Genomic DNA, 19,200 nt, shown 5'->3' with positions numbered 1-19,200 from the left:
TTAGGGCCATACACGCTAAGCAAAAATTAAAAGCAAAGTCTGATTCTGAAATTACTGAGAAATCGGTTCTTGATTCTTTGCAAGAAAGTGATACAGACTGATCTGCATAACAAACTACACCTCAAAATGTGATTATACAAAAAATTAACCAGATTTGGGATCCAGAGCAAGAGGAATCTGCAAAATACTGTGAACAATGCAGGCAGATCTGACTGCTTTACCCTTTAGTAATCTAAAAATCTCAAATCATCACTTCAAACCATTCTTCATTTTTTGTCTACCGAGAAAGGCTGAAGCATTTATTATCTACCCTTTCTGAACATATGCTATTGCTTCCCCTTCAGCTACAAGATGTGGCTATTGCTAGATGTTTGTGTTTTAACATAAAGAATTTTACAAAATTATATGTAAAACATATAACCTTTTTTTTCTTTAGAGCATTCACTTTTTGTGTAGCATTCAACATTTTATTCAAGAGGCTGTAAATATATACATATTTTCTCTTAGTAGTTTTACAATATTGTTGATTATTTTAAAATTATAATCACTTTGGAATTGTGATCAATTTGGTACCCAGGGAATTCCCTGGTGGTCCCGTGGTTAAGACTCCATGCTTTCACTGTGGAGAGCCCAGGCTCCATGCCTGGTCGGGGAGCTAAGTTCCCATAAGCGGTGTACCGCAGGCAAAAAAAAAAAAAAAAAAAAAAAAAAAGTCAAAAAATTTTAGTATACAATATAAAGCATGAATAAGCATATTTTTCTTCCAGAAAGGTATTACTAATAGTTTTACAATGTATGAAACTTTGGAGCCGCTGGGTGAAGGGTTCACAATATTTCCTATAGATTTTTTTTAACTACCAATGACTCTATAACTATCTAAAAAGAAATGATTTTTTAAAGGGAGTGTTAGCCAACTGCTCCAACTGAAAGCTACTTTAGTACTTCAAATACTTAACTAAATTTGTAAATTTCCCCCCAGATAAGTCATTCATTGAGAATTTTATTCTTCTTTTGCTCTGAATTTTGGAAGGCTAAGTATTGGTCTTCTGGTTTCCAGTATCTTCCCTAAAACACAAATCAGATTATGTTATTGATCTCCTTCATATTGGAAACTTAAAATGCCTCCATTTAAATAGGCATACCCTTGACCAGCCTTACCCTTATCAACATCCTCCTTCCCTTCAATCATTTATCAATGATTCTAGAACTACCAAGGTTGCTTTATAATATGCACAATCATTTGGGCCTCATGTTCGCTACAGACTTAATTATCACATGCTGAGCAGAAATTCTAAATCATGATAACCCCTATCTTTGATCATGAAATATAGAATTATCATAAAATACTTAATAGTTCATTTTCAGATTTGTAATGTGAAAAGAATACAGACTCAGAATTGCAAAGTCTTGGGACTACTTATTAGCTATGAAATGGTTTTCTTTTTCATAAATGATGATAAGTCTACCTACTTCACTGGATAGCCATGGAAATAAAAGCTGCTGTGAATGCGTACTGTGTCTAGTATGGCAAATGATAAATATGATTTCCCTAACCCTCAACTTCTGAAACCTTCTTAATAAATTCTGGTAGACAAGTTCACTTAAATCTGAAGGGAAGGAAACAGCATGGATTCTTGATGGTGTCAATTTTAAGAACCAAAATCAGCTTGCAGCTAGTTTTATAGACAATACAAGAAAGAGTCAGGATTCTTTGCACTCAACCAAAGTTGCGACACCCTGTTTACCATATAGTCAGACTGCATGTACACTTCCTACATGGAATGGAGTTTTAAAAATGCAGGTCGTGGAAATTAGAGACATGAGGTATCTTAACCTCCAGTGTTCTGATATTGGCCTCACCAGTATTTTTGATGGAATGGAGAGAGACTGTGTTTGATTTCCATCAGCGTGAAAATAAAAACTTTGACATTCTTGGCAAAGGAACCTGTGTGGGTCTCCTAGATGACTAAGAGTGATGAAAAGTTAGAGCAAGCTGGGTCCCCACTAATGATAAGGATAATTGGATTGGGGGTGCAGGGCTGCACTCTGTCTGGGGCACACACTCGCCAGTGACATGAGCACTCCCAGCTCAGAGCAGGCTTTGTATAATGTACACAGCAGTTGCCTGGACTTTCTGTGTCATGAACTCAGGCTTTGGAATCCAGAACAGTCCCTAAACCACAGGGACTGACAGCTAGAGGTGTCTGTAAACAAATCCTCTTATAACTCAGAAGGGACGCTTCTATTACAATGCATCAAGGGCCTCTAGAAGAATGTTTTTGCTAAAATAATAGTCTTGCTAAAAATTAGCAAGATTATTGCTAAAACATTTGGTCTACTTGAACCAAATGAGCTAACTAGCAAGGAAAAATGTATTTATGAACCAAAGTAGGCAAAATTTATCGTTTTGGCCTCTACCTACTTTTACATAATCTACAAATTATATTCACGAGCATGTTTGTTAGTAAATCCTAGAGGTAATTTTTGTTTTTCCAAGGTAGTACTGGTGAAAAAGAATCTATTTGCCAATGAAGGCAATGCAGGAGATGTGGGTTCGATCCAAGGGCCAGGAAGATCTCCTGGAAGAGGAAACAGCAACCCACTCCAGTATTCTTGTCTGGAAAATCACATGGACACAGGAACCTGGTGCGCTACAGTCCATGAGGTCACAAAGAGCGAGCATCTGAGTAAAGATTAAAATGGAATAGGGAATAAAGTTTGCAATGTTTGCTATTAACTCTCTTGATCTATCTAATTGAAATTTTTTAATTTTTTTCTTCATTTTTTTTTTCCATTTGGGTCAAGTACTAAGAGATCATTAAGATTCTTCTAAAATTTAAAAATTAAAAAAAAAAAAACTAATATTTAAGCCACTTCAGTAATACAGAGGCAATTTCAATAAGCTTGAGGGAAGCAAGTAAATGATCTTCTAAAACGCCTATATGAAAATGTCATTCATTAATTTGATCAGTTGACAAATTGGTTACGGATTGCAGGACGAACTGCTCTTAAGGTCTTTATCACTGACACTTTAAACACTGACGGGTCTTTTCTTCCTTTATATTTTGCTGAGGCCCTTCCTGAGAATTCTACTCTGATGCCTTTTTCTACCAGCCTATGAGATATGTCAACATTGGTCATTTACATAAAATTTGAAATATTTTTTTCAATAAACTTTCTCTAATTTATTTCTAAACTATTTCTTATTTGAATTTGAAACTATGAAATTTACTTTTTCATTTAGAACATATCAAAGAATGTGTGTTCAGTCATGTAGGAATTTTTGTGACCCCATGGGCTGTAGTCTGCCAGGCTCCTCTGTTCATGGGATTATCCTGGCAAGAATACTGGAGTGAGTTGCCATTTTGTCCTCCAGGGTATCTTCCTGACCCAGGGATTGAAATTGCGGCTCCTGCAGTTCTTTCTTTGGCAAGCAGATTCTTTACCACTCAGATACCTGGGGAGCCCTTGTCAAAGAATATAAATAGATCAAAACTAAATTTACCCTAAAAATCTGTGACAAAGTTTGAGGATGTTTCCCAGGTTTAAATCTATTTCTCCATCTTATAGAAAGTGAAAAGTGAAAATGTTAGTTGCTCAGCTGTGTCCAGCTTCTTTTGATCTCATTTCCTTCTGGGGATCTTCCCAACCCAGGGGTTAAACCATGGTCTACTGCATTGCCGGCAGATTCTTTACCATCTGAGCCATCAGGGAACCCCATTTATAGAAAGCGTTATGTATTAATCCTTGATGTTTTCCCTTTTTTTCTTCCTAAGGAAAGATTTTAATATGAATTTAGGTCACTAAAATTTGACTAGATTTTAATTTTTCATTGATCCTTAACTGCTTTATTGGAGAAGGAAATGGCAACCCACTCCAGTATTCTTCCCTGGAGAATCCCATGGACGGAGGAGCCTGGTAGGCTACTGTGTACAGGGGTCGCAGAGTCGGACACGACTGAGTGACTTCACTTTCACTTTCTTTCACTTTAACTGCTTTATACACTATGAAAATCAATTTTGATATTTTATACCTCCAAATCATAATTCATACGTGGCACAGAGAGAAACCTTACAAAAAATTTGATCTCTCTTCTAAACTAAAATATAATTTAGAATTGTTCATAGGAAGCAGCTACCTATCCAGAGGCTGTGTTTATCAGTAATAACTGAATTAACGTGTCTTGTAATTAGTTCTTGATAGTGGATTTTGGATGGGAATTACGTATAGCATCTCTACACTTCCCCCTACTTTCTACCTGAATGCGTACCAGTTGAATACCCTAAAGGATGCTGGAGTAACAGGATGGAAAGAATCTAGTACCTTCTATCACCATGCCAAAGACTGACTGCCAATTCCCTTATGGAACTCTTTTGTAAGTGAAAAACCATCTTCCTTTGCTATACAGCAAGTAATCACCAAACATCACAGAACCTTAAAATCTAGAAAGTTAATGCTAAGGAAAACCCCTAACAGGCACCGTTCAATATATTACTCCATTAGAGGGCTTATTAAGGTTTGGGGGAAAGAGACTGCAACTAGGAAATATATCTTTACAAAGCTGATGCACCAACTCTGGCAAATTCATTGACCTTCTCTCCACTCAGCTAGCTGATTTCATAGACCCTCAAAATTTATACTTGGATCTGAACTAGAGAAAGAAATATGGAATAAAGAGAGGGATAGATTGAGGAGCCTACTTTTCTCCTGATTGAATAGGGGCATAGGCTAATGAATGAAGAAGAATTTTATTTGTAGTCTCCTCAATCATTCATGTGGCCTGAAGTGATTTAAGGTAACATGTTTAATTGAGGGAAAATAAATCATGAGTGTAAGATTAAAGGAGAACAACTGATACTAATTGTACCAAAACATCCTAAAATGGAAAAATAAAAGTTGAGGGATGGCTGAGGAGAAAGTAAAGGAAATGGGCCAAATCATGTAAATAAATGGGAGCAGGGATCAAATTCTAGACCCAAATGCCTCAGTTCTATTTAATTTGTATTGGTTTTCTGTCCAATCAAGCTAATGCAGTTGAATATTCATTGTTTTAAACGCTTTCTTGGATTGTATACAACATCCATTGTGAAAATCTGAAAGTATATGTAACTGGTAGAAACTTCTTTTTTTTTTTTTTTTTTTGGCTTTGCCCTTTGCATATTCTTAATTGTTAAAAATCCACTGGAAACTCCAGACTGATCTGCTTTCAACTTTCACATCAATGAGACATTTGGTGTATATGAAAAAATAAGCTGCACAGATGAGATTCCACATGAATAAAGACAGATGCCTTTGTCTTGTGTCAAGGCAACAATGCTTTGTCATTGAGAAAGTAACTGTTCTGGCTATTGAGAAAGCTGATAAGGATATTTCCTTCTTCCTAAAGACCATGTCCAGTTTTGGACAGCTCAAGGCAATGACAACCAAACACCTAAATAAAGAAAAATTTTCAGATTTTTGTCAAGCCCACCATAGTTAACATGGAGACGCAGCACTCAGCAGGGTATTTATCCCACAGTGTTACAGTGAAAAGTAAAGAAGTCATGAGATGTATGTAGTGCGACATCTGGCAGAGAGTAATAAACAGAGCAATAGCTGATTTTTTTATTATACTTACAACCTGAGTGTACCTTCATTTTCCCATTCTTCATAGCCCAGTCCCCTAAGTTCTGTGGATCAAGAGTTTGGAGCCCTCCAGTAAATGCATTTGAGGATCCTTAGCCAATGCACACATTGCCGTGATTTCTGCTGCACACCCTTATCTGAACACAGACTTTTCTTTGCGTCACTGAGATCACCCTTGTCCCTCTTGTCACTGCTCTGCATGTAACTGCTGCTCTCACTGATCTAATTTGCTCCAAAGCATGGGACCACGAGCTCTCCGTTCATTTACTGGTACACAGACCAGCAGTAGTCAGCAAATGTTACATTTGGCTGTAGGGAATCACATGAAAAACAATAGTTGTCTACAACTAAACGTACTAAAAAGGTTCCTGATATCTGAGCCTGGTTGCTTGCAACCACTCTTATTAAAGAGTATCAGACTAAGAGAACTTAATTGGAGGAGAAAGTGAAAGTGAAAGTTGCTCAGTCATGCCCGACTCTTTGAGACCCCATGGACTATACAGTTCATGGAATTCGCCAGGCCAGAATACTGGAGTGGGTAGCCTTTCCCAGAGAAGTGTGTAAGAACTCACGGTAATAGAAAAGTGTCATAAAATCACTGGATCATATAAAAAGCAAGGGAATTCCAGAAAAACATTTACTTCTGCTTCATTAACTATACTAAAGCCTTTGACTGTGTAGATAACAACAAACTGTGGAAAAATCTTCAAGAGATGGGAATACCAGACCACCTTACCTGCCTCCTGAGAAATCTGTATGCAGGTCAAGAGGCAATAGTAAAAACTGGGCATGGAACAATGGACTGCTTCCAAATTGGGAAAGGAATATGTCAAGGCTGTATATTGTCACCATATTATTTAACTTATGTGCAGAGTACATCATGAGAAATGCTGGGCTGGAGGAAGTACAAGCTGGAATCAAGGTTGCCAGGAGAAATATCAATAACTTCAGATATGCAGATGACACCACCCTATGGGAGAAAAAAGAAGAACTAAAGAGCCTCTTGGTGAAGGTGAAAGAGGAGAGTGGAAAAACTGGCTTAAAACTCAACATTCAAAAAACTAAGATCATGGCATCCGGTCCCATCAGTTTAGTTCAGTCACTCAGTCATGTCCGACTCTTTTTGACCCCATGAACCGCAGCACGCCAGCCCTCCCTGTCCATCACCAACTCTCGGAGTCCACCCAAACCCATGTCCATTGAGTTGGTGATGCCATCCAATCATTTCATCCTCTGTCGTCTCCTTCTCCTCCTGCCCTCAATTTTTCCAAGCATCAGGGTCTTTTCAAATGAGTCATGGCAAATAGACAGGGAAACAGTGGAAACAGTGACAGCCTTTCATTTCTTGGGCTCCATTGCTCTGTACTGTTAGCTAGCACACGAATTCAAGATGGAGATGCATACAAACATCCAACTCTACCTTGGCAGAAAGTCCTCAGGAAATTTGCTAAGACTTAACAAAGGAAACAATGATATCACAAAGGAAATAAAGTTGAGTGAGTGTGGAGACTTCAGTTCAAGAGTTTCTTGGCTACCAGAGAACCACTGAAACGTCAAGTGATCTTAGTGGCAGTGAGTGTTAAGTGATGAACCAAATGTTTCTAGGATGCTTAGTTCCTACGTGTCTTGGAAGCCAGCACTAGAGGGTAGGAAACCCTTCCTGCTGCCACCAGTCCCAAAGGAGCTGAAGCCAAGTCGATGCTGCTCCAGGAAGGCGCTCAGTCAGTTACACTCGAATCACTTTCAGAGACTCTGCCCTTCCTCAACCAACGAGAAACAAGTAAAAACAAGCCGACAAACAAAAGCAAACAAACATAAGACAGTGGACCCTCTTTTTCTTGAAATCAGTTTACCAATTTTTGGTCAATTTTTCCCAGCCTGAAGCTTGCTTTTCATTCAGCTCTTTGTTCAATGAATATTTAAACATCAACACGTTTCTGGTGTCTGGATATATACCAATACATAAACCAGACGAAAATCCAGCCCCAAAGGACTTGATATAGGAAGGGAAAAAGATAAAACACACATAACAAGTGTATAAAAACAGGTGTTAGTAACCACTACTGAGAATAATAATGTAGGGAATACAGGGGATTAGGGGAGCAGCATTAGTTACCATTTTGTATAAATGATCAAGAAAGGACTCTGGTCAGCCACTTGTAAATGAATGAAACTAGAACACTTTCTAACACCATACACAAAAATAAACTCAAAATGGATTAAAGATCTAAATGTAAGACCAGAAACTATAAAACTCCTAGAGGAGAACATAGGCAAAACACTCTCCGACATAAATCACAGCAAGATCTTCTATGACCCACCTCCCAGAATATTGAAAATAAAAGCAAAAATAAACAAATGGGACCTAATGAAACTTAAAAGTTTTTGCACAACAAAGGAAACTATAAGTAAGGTGAAAAGACAGCCCTCAGATTGGGAGAAAATAATAGCAAATGAGGAAACAGACAAAGGATTAATCTCAAAAATATACAAGCAACTCCTGAAGCTCAACTCCAGAAAAATAAATGACCCAATCAAAAAATGGGCCAAAGAACTAAACAGACATTTCTCCAAAGAAGACATTCAGATGGCTAACAAACACATGAAAAGATGCTCAACATCACTCATTATCAGAGAAATGCAAATCAAAACCACAATGAGGTACCATTACATGCCAGTCAGGATGGCTGCTATCCAAAAGTCTACAAGCAATAAATGCTGGAGAGGGTGTGGAGAAAAGGGAACCCTCTTACACTGTTGGTGGGAATGCAAACTAGTACAGCCACTATGGAAAACAGTGTGGAGATTTCTTAAAAAACTGGAAATAGAACTGCCATATGACCCAGCAATCCCACTACTGGGCATACACACCGAGGAATCCAGATCTGAAAGAGACACGTGCACCCCAATGTTCATCGCAGCACTGTTTATAATAGCCAGGACATGGAAGCAACCTAGATGCCCATCAGCAGACGAATGGATAAGGAAGCTGTGGTACATATACACCATGGAATATTACTCAGCCATTAAAAAGAATTCATTTGAATCAGTTCTAATGAGATGGATGAAACTGGAGCCCATTATACAGAGTGAGGTGAGCCAGAAAGATAAAGAACATTACAGTATACTAGCACATATATACGGAATTTAGAAAGATGGTAACGATGGCCCTATATGCAGGGCAGAAGAAGAGACGCAGAAGAACAGAACAGACTTTTGAACTCTGTGGGAGAAGGTGAGGGTGGGATGTTTCGATAGAACAGCATGTATATTATCTGTGGTGAAACAGACCACCAGCCCAGGTGGGAGGCATGAGTCAAGTGCTCGGGCCTGTTGGGCTGGGAAGATCCAGGGGAATCGGGTGGAGAGGGAGGTGGGATGGGAGACCGGGATGGGGAATTCGTGTAACTCTATGGCTGATTCACATCAATGTATGACAAAACCCACTGAAAAATAAAAAATAAAAATAAAAAAAAAAAAGAAAGGACTCTGTAGGGAGGTGTCACTGAAGCAGTGACCAGAAAGAAAAATCCATGTCTGGGAGATTCATGCACCAAGCAAATAGGAAAATGGTTGCTAAGGGACAAGGCCTGGAGCATGATTGGAGTGCTGACACTTTCACATTCAAAATGTTCTTTAAGTAAGTTGTTCCCTAAATGAAAGGACTTTCTCTGCAAAATTCAGAATTGGCAGCTACTTCTGGGATGCTGGTACTTTTGCAGTCCTGTAACACACTGTTCCATCTGCTATATTATAATAATGACCCAGACCATCATCATGATCTTTATTAACCACAGACCAAGACTACCTTCAAATTGGATCTTGTAGGAAAGTATGCAAAAGGGAAGCATAAAGGGAAGGAAGCTTCATAGCTTGAAATATCCATCAACCAACATCACCCTGAACCACGTCGCCTTAATTTCCTACATTTTACATCAGAAGGATGTCATATTGTGCCTATATCTGTCATATTGTGCTTCTGTGACTTCAAGATATGCAATAACTATCCAGAGGTAGACAAGTTTCCATCAAACTGGCACAGAATATATGTGCCCAGCCTGCATGGTCAAAAATATTCTTTCTATAATTAGAGATATTTATAGTCTGATTGAGGAAACAAATGTGTGCTCAATAATAACACTGAGCTTATAATAACAACTTGGCCTAACACTGTGAATAATGATCTCTTTTTGGATGGAGGGATGCAGCAGATGTATGAGGTCACATATTAAGATATTTATTCAAATGTCAGAAGTACCAACAGGGAAAGTAAAATAGACATGACTTTGTTGGTAGAACAGGAATTCTCTGCTTCTAAAAGATATTTTAGTGTTATGAAGATATTTAACATTCTATGTATTTTAATACTTGTCTCATCAAAAATTGAGTGCTACATGTTTCTTTATATATACATTTTCATTTTTTTTTTAATTTACTTGCTCTTCCCCCTCAATTTTTTAATGTTTTAATTTTCTGGCTCTCTTTGGTTGAGGATTTTTGAAAGCAACAAATAACAGTGATAACAAAAATAGTGTTTTAATATAAAAACTAAAAGAACCTCAGACATGAAAAAAAATGCAATAAAATGCCTATAACTGAAAAGAAACCGATATGGTTCTAAGATGTTAACAAATACATAGTTGTAGCCTTTGCTGCCAAAAGAAGGAGGGGGCAGCAATTTTACTCAGACCAAAGAAATTAAGTGATTTGCCTAATTTCAAAGAGTTTATACTTGTCAGAGTCACACCCTTAACACAATTTTAACTTTAAACACTGGCCAAACAAATATTGCTCAGGCCTTTAATTCTAAATTAGAAAATGCTGCATAATTTGATGTTTTCTTGGGGGTAATTCCCTGATGGCTCAGACGGTAATGCGTCTGCCTACAACGTGGGAAACCCGTGTTCGATTCCTGGGTCGGGAGGATCCCCTGGAAAAGGAAATGGCACCCCACTCCAGTAGCTTGCCTGAACATCCCGTGGACAGAGGATCCCGGTAAACTGCAGTCCATGAGGTCGCAGAGAGTCGGACACAACTGAATGACTTCACTTCCACTTTCACTATCTGATTAAGGATATAAAATACATGTTCAAGACATTAGGTACAGAGAAGAAGCTAGATGTTTCACATTGACTAAAAGCTTCCAATTACATGTCTGTATTTGATTTTTCACTACAATCCTGCAAAGGTAATAGAGCATGCCTCACCATCTTTTTCAAGCAGGATGTATAGCTATGCTATAGTAACAAAGAATCCTTAAATCCAGTGACTTTCCACAACCAACATTGATTTCTTGTTCGTTCTGCATGTCCTGCAAATCAACTGTGACTCTGTAGTCTCTATTTGGGATGCTACAGTTCTCAGGAAAAGAGAAACAAGAGACGCGGTAACCCACTGCATCCTAGAAATGACACAGCTCAACTCTGTCATATTCAACTGGTCAGACTCTTGACTTCTGAGTGAGATGTATTCACCTTCCCAAGTTTGGGCACAGCAAGTCCCGAGGTCAAGCCTAATATCAGTGTCAGTGGGAAGCAAAGTTTCTCCCTTAAGAATTGTATTTGAGATAGAATACAGTTGGCTACACAACCTATATTATGTAGATGAGGAAAGTGGAATTCAGAGAGAGCAGGTGGTAGCTGGCCAGAGTGTAGAATTCAGCTCAGAGTCAGGACTCAAGGCCGAGTGTTCATTAATCGACACTGAAATGCATTGTTTAGGAAGTCAGTTGCTTAGCAACAGAGCTAAGGCTGCCCCAAGGAGGGGTCTGTCTTGCCAGTGAAGAGTCAGAGGAACGTTCTTCCTGCGCCCTGTGCCACATACACTCTGCGCATCCCCACGCTTGGTACTGCGAACGAGAGCATCTCTGAGGAGCTTGATCTCTGAGCAAATCCTGGACTCCACAGAGCAAAGCAAGAAAATAAATATTCTAGACTGAGTTCTGTTTGTTTGCTTTTTCCAACGGTCAAAGCAACTGAACAGATCCTCCCTAAATTTTTTCACATCTGCAATAATCCGTGGAAACAAGATTGATCTGACTTCATACAACATGAAAAATCATTTCTTGTCCTTAATGCTCTTTTGTTATAGACACAAACGTAAAGGAAAATGTTTTTTTTTTTTTTTTTAATTTTATTTTATTAGTTGGGGGCCAATTACTTCACAACATTGCAGTGGGTTTTGTCATACACTGACATGAATCAGCCATAGAGTTACACGTATTCCCCATCCCGATCCCCCCTCCCACCTCCCTCTCCACCCAACTCCTCTGGGTCCTCCCAGTGCACCAGGCCCGAGCACTCGTCTCATGCATCCCACCTGGGCTAGTGATCTGTTTCACCATAGATAATATACATGCTGTTCTTTTGAAACATCCCACCCTCACCTTCTCCCACAGAGTTCAAAAGTCTGTTCTGTACTTCTGTGTCTCTTTTTCTGTTTTGCATATAGGGTTATCATTACCATCTTTCTAAATTCCATATGTATGTGTTAGTATGCTGTAATTTCTTTATCTTTCTGGCTTACTTCACTCTGTATAATGGGCTCCAGTTTCATCCATCTCATTAGAACTGATTAAAATGAATTCTTTTTAACGGCTGAGTAATATTCCATGGTGTATATGTAAATAGAGAAAAATAATACATAAACCTAGTGTGAGGTTAACACTTTCCTAATTTTTGCTTTTTGAAATGGTGGATCTTATGAAAAGAAATAGTTTTTACCTTAAAGTGTTTTCTAAATAAAAATAATATATTAAAAATAGTGTTCAACTCATTTTTTCACAGAATTCCAAAGTTTGGGGAATTCTACATTACAAGTGATCCAATTTCTTCAACAAATAAAATGCAAAGAAGCAATTTGTATATTAAAAAATGTCCTTAAATGCATGTGTAATAAGTTTCACTGTTCAAGATTTGAACAAACTAGCTGCAAAAATTTTATGGGATAATAAGGGGTATTTGAAAACCTGAGTGTCTATTTAAAATTATAGAAGTACTAACACTGCTTCCAACCTTAGAACTATGCCTTTTAGTGATACAAATTGCAGTATTTGCAGATGAAATATTCTGGGTAAGAAATTTCAACAGAATGCTACGGGGCTGAAGGAAGTGGATAGAAATAAAGATGCAGTAAGCATGTTCCTGAGTTGGTAATGGGTAAAGCTGCTTGTTGGTGAAAATGTTAGGATTTGTTATATTCTTTTATCTTCTTCTGTAGGCCTGCAATTTGCCTTATTAAAATATTTATGTCAGTTTGGTTCAATCCCTGGGTTGGAAAGATCTCCTGGAGGAGGGAACGGCAACCACTTCAGTATTTTTACCTGGAGAATCCCATGAACCGAGGAGCCTGGTGGGCTACAGTCCATGGGGTTCCAAAGAGCCAGACACTGTTGAGTGACTAATACACACACACGGTAGGAAGATTGAAAAACACAGCTCCAACTTATTTGTTTTTAATTCATAAAGTTTCATTCATCTGCTGATTTCTTAATTGTTTACTTGTGAGTTGAAACCGGAAGACTGAAAAGTAGGATCAGGTCCCAACCCTCTATGCTGTGACATTTAGATGACTGGAGACATAGACAACATCAGAGTCATCTTATCTTCTTAGGCTGTAGCCAGAATGGACAGAAATGAGAATTTTTCTACTTAAGAGGGTGTGTACTTAAAGACAGAGGGTCAACGATGCTTCCATATGTTCCCACTGACACTGAGGATAATTTGCCTGGTATTTAAAACACATGAAAGAAACAACTTCTATTCCTTAAAAAGGTAGGATTAAAACTACCGTGCAAGCCATGCATGCCAAATCACTTGAGTCATGCCTGACTCTTTGCAACCCCTAGGACTGTAGCCCGCCTGCTTCCTCAGCCCTGGGATTCCCCAGACAAGAGTACTGGAGTGGGTTACAAAGTCTCTTACATTTCTTGCATTGGCAGGAGGATTCTTTACCACTAGCACCACCTGGGACGCCCCTAAAACTACTGAACAACCCAGCAATTCCACAACTGGGCGTATACCCTGAGGAAATCATAATTCAGAAGGACACATGCACCCCAGTGCTTATTGCAGCACTCTTCACAACAGCCAGGACATGGAAGCAGCCTAGATGTCCGTTGACAGATGAATGGATAAAGAAGCATGGTGCGTATATACAATGGAATATTAGTCATAAAAAGGAACACATTTGAGTCAATTCTAGTGAAGTAGATGAACCTAGAGACTATTATACAGAGTGAAGTAAGTCAGAAATAGTAAAACAAATACTGTATATTAATGAACACATATGGAATCTAGAAAAATGGCACCAATGAACCTCTTTTCAGGGCAGGGATGGAGATGCAGACATAGAGAACACGTTGAGTACAGTGAGGGAAGGAGAGGGTGGAATGAATTGAGAAAGTAGGACTGAAACATATACATTACCGTACGCAAAATAGATAGATAGCTAGTGGGAAGCTGCTGCATAACACAGGGAATTCAACACGGAGCCCAGACAGCCTGGAAGGGCGGAGGGGTGGGGAATGGGGAAAGGCTTTGGAGGGAGGCGACATATGCGTACTTATGGGTGTTCATGTTGTTCTATGGCAGAACCCAATGCAATATTGTAGAGCAATTGCTCTCCAATTAAATATAGATTCTAAAAAAAAAAGCTTTACTCTAGCTTAAGTATTCTGTTTTCTATTTGCAATGATACACACAAGGATTCAGAAGTGGAGAGGAACATCCCTATACTTAAAAACATCATCAATCGTAGTGTAATAAGACTCAAAATAATAAAACTCAGCTTTTTTCTTACCTTAAGAAACTCATTCATGAAACCTGTATTTGCAGCTTAGCCTTGATTTGATTTTTGATGTCAAAATGTAGTTTGTTCCATTCAGGAATTCTTCCTGCAAATTCCATACAATGATCTGTGAATCTTATGTTTAACATGGCTCTTACATATGTAGGATGTCAACTTGCCAGCAGAACCCAATGTGAAATCCTTGAGTCTATTTAACTTGAATCACTCATGGCTTTCACAGTGAAGATCTAGAGCTGGTGTGTTTAATCAGTGGTTATGAATAAGATGCTGTATCATACTTCGGGGCAACTCAGCTGCATGCCGAAGAAATCCAACACAGTGCAACACATCGTGAGTTACTCAACAAGCTCCAGGAATATGAGAGGGTAATCCGTTTTCTGTAACATGCGGTCCTTGTGTGTGTGATGTGGTGAACACTGGGCGCATGAGAACCCTTGGGATGAGGAATGTTTATTGCAGAATTTCAAGTCACAAAATGCAACTGCCTGTAGGTCAACATGGGGAAACAACACCTAAGCCAGAAGTTCTTGGTTTAGCTGTCCTTGGTAACTAGATCAGAACTAAGATAGTTACAAATTGCTTTTACAGAATCTCCTCAAATTTCACCCACTTTTCCTCTCTGTATTATTTTTCCATTTCCTTTTGGGACCAACCCACAGCATTATCCCCTTGTGATTTGGTAGAGAGAATAAATCATTCTAAGCAAAATTAAATAATGTAATTCTACGTACTGTAGCAGAGCACAGTTGTTAAGACTCCTTCTGGACCTGGATTGACTTGGCTTCTTATCACTTTTTGTTGTGTGACTTCGTAAAGAACAACCCTGACTGCATATTGAATCTGTCCCTTTAGTTCTAACCTTTGTGCTCTGTTTCCTGGGCTTAGTCCTGCTGGCTCTGCACTTTTTGTAAAAGAACATTGCCTATAATCTGAAATATATATGACAGCCCACTTTCAAGGCTCTAACCTTTAAAGGTATGGAAAAGGAAATGGCAGCCCACTTCAGTATTCTTGCCTAGAGAATTCCATGGACAGAGGAGCCTGGCAGTCTACAGTCCATAGAGTTGCAAAAAAAAAATTGGACACAACTGGGTGAGTGTTCACAACTTTTAAAAGTATAACCCTTTTCCATTCATATAGAGATAAAACATTATAGAGAATGATATTTGTCTTACTGGAGATTTACAGGAAAATTGTGATAAGACCCACATGGACAGCTCTAAGAACAAAAGATTCCTGCACCAAGAAGTTTGCAACAACCAATCCTCCCCCTCCCCCTTTTGGTGTAAAAGAAGCCTGAATTCTAACTTAGGTAAGATGGCTCTTTGGGACACTAGTCCACCATCTTCTCTGATGCTGGCTTTCCAAATAAAGACCTTGGCCCAAAATCTCATCTCTTGATGTACTGGCCTATCTTGCAGCCAGCAGTACTTACATGGCCTTGCACAAATTACTTAATTTGTCTAGGCTTCACTTTCCTCATCTGTAAAATGAAACAAAGGACAGAACTTACTTCATAGAGCTGCTACGACATCTAAGAGACAGTCAATGAAAATGCCTGGCTCTGTTTCTGATGCATAGTTGAAACTCAGAAAATGTTAGCTTGCTGGAAAAGGACAGGGAAGAGGGAGAGTTTTTGAGTTTGCTCAGCAAATAAATATAATTAGAGATGGAGGGTTGGAGAGTGAAAACAGGAAGGGGGAAAATAGAGACAAAAGGAAAAAGTACTGAGAGTAAAACCTATACCCAATGTGAAAACAATGACGCAAGCAAAGCAACAGAGAAACATGCTTATAGGGGAAACAGATGTGAATAGTCTCAATTCATTCTCATCTTCAAATGACTACAGTACAATAAATGCTGAATGAGACACTACATTTGAATGAATGTTGTAATAATCACAATAATGAGATGAGATGCTACTCATATGCAGGAGATCAGAGTCTAGTAAGGGGGCAGGTAGGAAAACCAATCTATGAGCTTCCTGTTGAGGACAAGCACGGGGCATTTGGGAGCTCAGGAGATGGGAGGCTTGGGCCAGAGGGAATCAGAGGAGGTTTTACTGAGGAGGTGACTCTTAACTGGGGTCATAAAGAAAAACTAAGTTTTTGTCTATTAAAGTAAAATTGAAAGGTTGGTCTCAGAACGTGCAAAACCAAGGAGACTTGAAGAAAGGTGTTATTGAAAGTGCCAAGGACCTCATGTGGGAAGGAGCCTGACACTGAGATCAAGGGAGTGGGGAGTTAGGAGATGAGAACTAAGAGAGCTTTCGGTTTGGACTTTATTAAAGAAAGGTAGCTACTGAAAAATATAAAGTAAAGTGCGTGTGTGCTCAGTCACATCCGAGCCTGACTCTTTGAGACCTCATGGACTAGCCAGCCAGTCTCCACTGTCCATGGGATTCTCCAGGCAAGAATGTTGGAGTGGGTTGCCATGCCTTCCTCTAGAGGATCTCCCTGACCCAGGGATTGAACCCTCATCCCTTAAGTCTCCTACACTGGCAGGCAGATTCTTTATCACTAGTGCCACCTGGGAAGACCATAAAATACAGGAGTGTAATCAAACTGACTGGTAGCAGAGGTGGCCAGGGTCAATAGGAGAAAAATATAGTTCAGTTCAGTTTAGTCGCTCAGTCGTGTCCAACTCTTAGCTTAGCGACCCCATGAATTGCAGCATGCCAGGCCTCCCTGTCCATCACCAACTCCCAGAGTTTACTCAAATTCATGTCCATCGAGTCGGTGATGCCATCCAACCATCTCATCCTCTGTCATCCCCTTCTCCTCCTGCCCCCTGGTCTTTTCCAATGAGTCAACTCTTCGCATGAGGTGGCCAAAGTATTGGAGTTTCAGCTTCAGCATCAGTCCTTCCAATGAACACCCAGGACTGATCTCCTTTAGGAGAAAGATAAGTAGGCAGTAAAGGAGTCCCCCAAGACTTCCAGGTTTCCACTTTGGTGATACGGAGGTTTGTATGGATGTTTGTTGAAAGAAAAATTACGAAAGAAGGGTCAGAGGAGAGCAGAGGAATAATGAGTTTGATTTTCTTCTGAGTTTGAAATCCAGGCCCTGTCTCCAGATAAATGTGTCCAATGTGCTGAAGATCACTGAATGATGACTGTTGAAAATAAATATATTTAGGTTTTCAGTAAATTAGGGTTGATTGACTATATGCATATGCAGTCATTTTCCCCAGCAAGTCTGATTCCTCCAACTAGACTTAAATTGCCCCATACGTAAGTCAAAATCATCTTTCCTTCTTATCTCACAGTACCCTGAGCATGGTGTTGGCTAAGTAGGTACATATAATAAATAGATGCATAAATTGAATTGTTTATACTAGGAAATAGTTCTTGAGTAGGAAAGCCCTTATTAGGCTATTAGTCAACTGAAATACTAAAAAGTAAAATAATTTACAAAATAAAGATCAGTCACTAATAAACACTGTCCTGAATTTAGAGGTCTTTACTTTGAATTCTAATAGGGCCACCTAACTTCATTGAAAACACAGAGTAAGATCTATATTCTTTTAAAATAAACATTATTTATAATATTGTAATACTAAATTAACTACATTTTCTATTTTTTGCTTTTTTTTTAATTCTTGTGGATTCAAGTGTTTTACAGATGACAGAGGCTTCAAGCCCTTCATGTTTATTGTTTGCTGAATATCTGCCTTTGGACATCCTCGCAAGTTCTCAGACTGCCCAAGTCCTGATCCAAAACCTCCTTTATCAGATCTTCCCACCGATCTCAGCTAATGACATCCCCTGCTCTCCAGATTCAAAATCCCTGATGCCTTCCATGTCCCTCTTTTCTCAAGTCCCGTCATTTGCCAAGTTCTGAGTTTTTTCTTACCTATAAGCCTTTTAATCACCATTTTTGTTCTGGTTTTCCTTTCCTTCTGCTCTTCCCAACACACTTGACTTTTCATTGTTGCATATTTCACCAGTCAATATTTTACCTGTTTCAAATTTACTTGTAGGAGTGGCCATATGTACATATCAATCCTTAAAATGCATGAGCTAATTTTATCTCACAAGGAGACATAAACGAAAGGAGGGACACTTCACATAGGATTGGGGATGAAGTTATTCATCACAGCTTCTTCTCACTCCAACTCCAAGCACCATAGGGAAACACATCAAGAGGTCACAGAATGCCATCCCAATTCCAGACCCTGCCTGCCACGCTGTATTTAACCTTCATCTCTTCTAAGAATTGAGAATTGTGTGGATAGAGGGCAGCCTGCTGGCAATATAACAACTCAGTGAGCGAGTTTGTAACAATCTACACTTGTTTTATACCAGCAGGTACTTTTAGAGGATTAAAATGGAAAACTGGCTGTTATACACAGCACTGAATATGAAGCCTTCTTATAGAGCACAGGGGGATCCCTTTTTGCTTTATAATGGGGGAAATAATAAAAGGAAGGACAAACACAAACACTTTCTGGCGCTTTTGTTGGAGAGAGGGTGTGTAGGAAAGGAATTCCAGCCTGGAATCACGGGTTTCAGGGTGGGAAGAGGCCAGAGAGAGTCTTCTTTCCAGACTCCTCAAATTACAAACCAGGAAACGGACTAGGGAGTGTGCCACTTCCCCAAGGTCACAGTTAGTTACCTTTTCATCAGGGACTGGAGCTTGAATCTATTAAGTTCCAATCAAGTCTTCTTAAATCCTAAGAGAAGGTAGGAAACAAGTGTTATTTCCCTAGAAATCACTGATCTACTTGCCAAAGGTTTTGCCTACTGAAAAAGGCACAGTCTCTGTT

This window comes from Muntiacus reevesi, chromosome 7 (genome assembly GCF_963930625.1).
Source record: "Muntiacus reevesi chromosome 7, mMunRee1.1, whole genome shotgun sequence".
Lineage (NCBI taxonomy): Eukaryota > Metazoa > Chordata > Mammalia > Artiodactyla > Cervidae > Muntiacus > Muntiacus reevesi.
The sequence above is the reverse complement of the archived record's forward strand: the minus strand, read 5'-3'. Positions refer to the sequence as shown.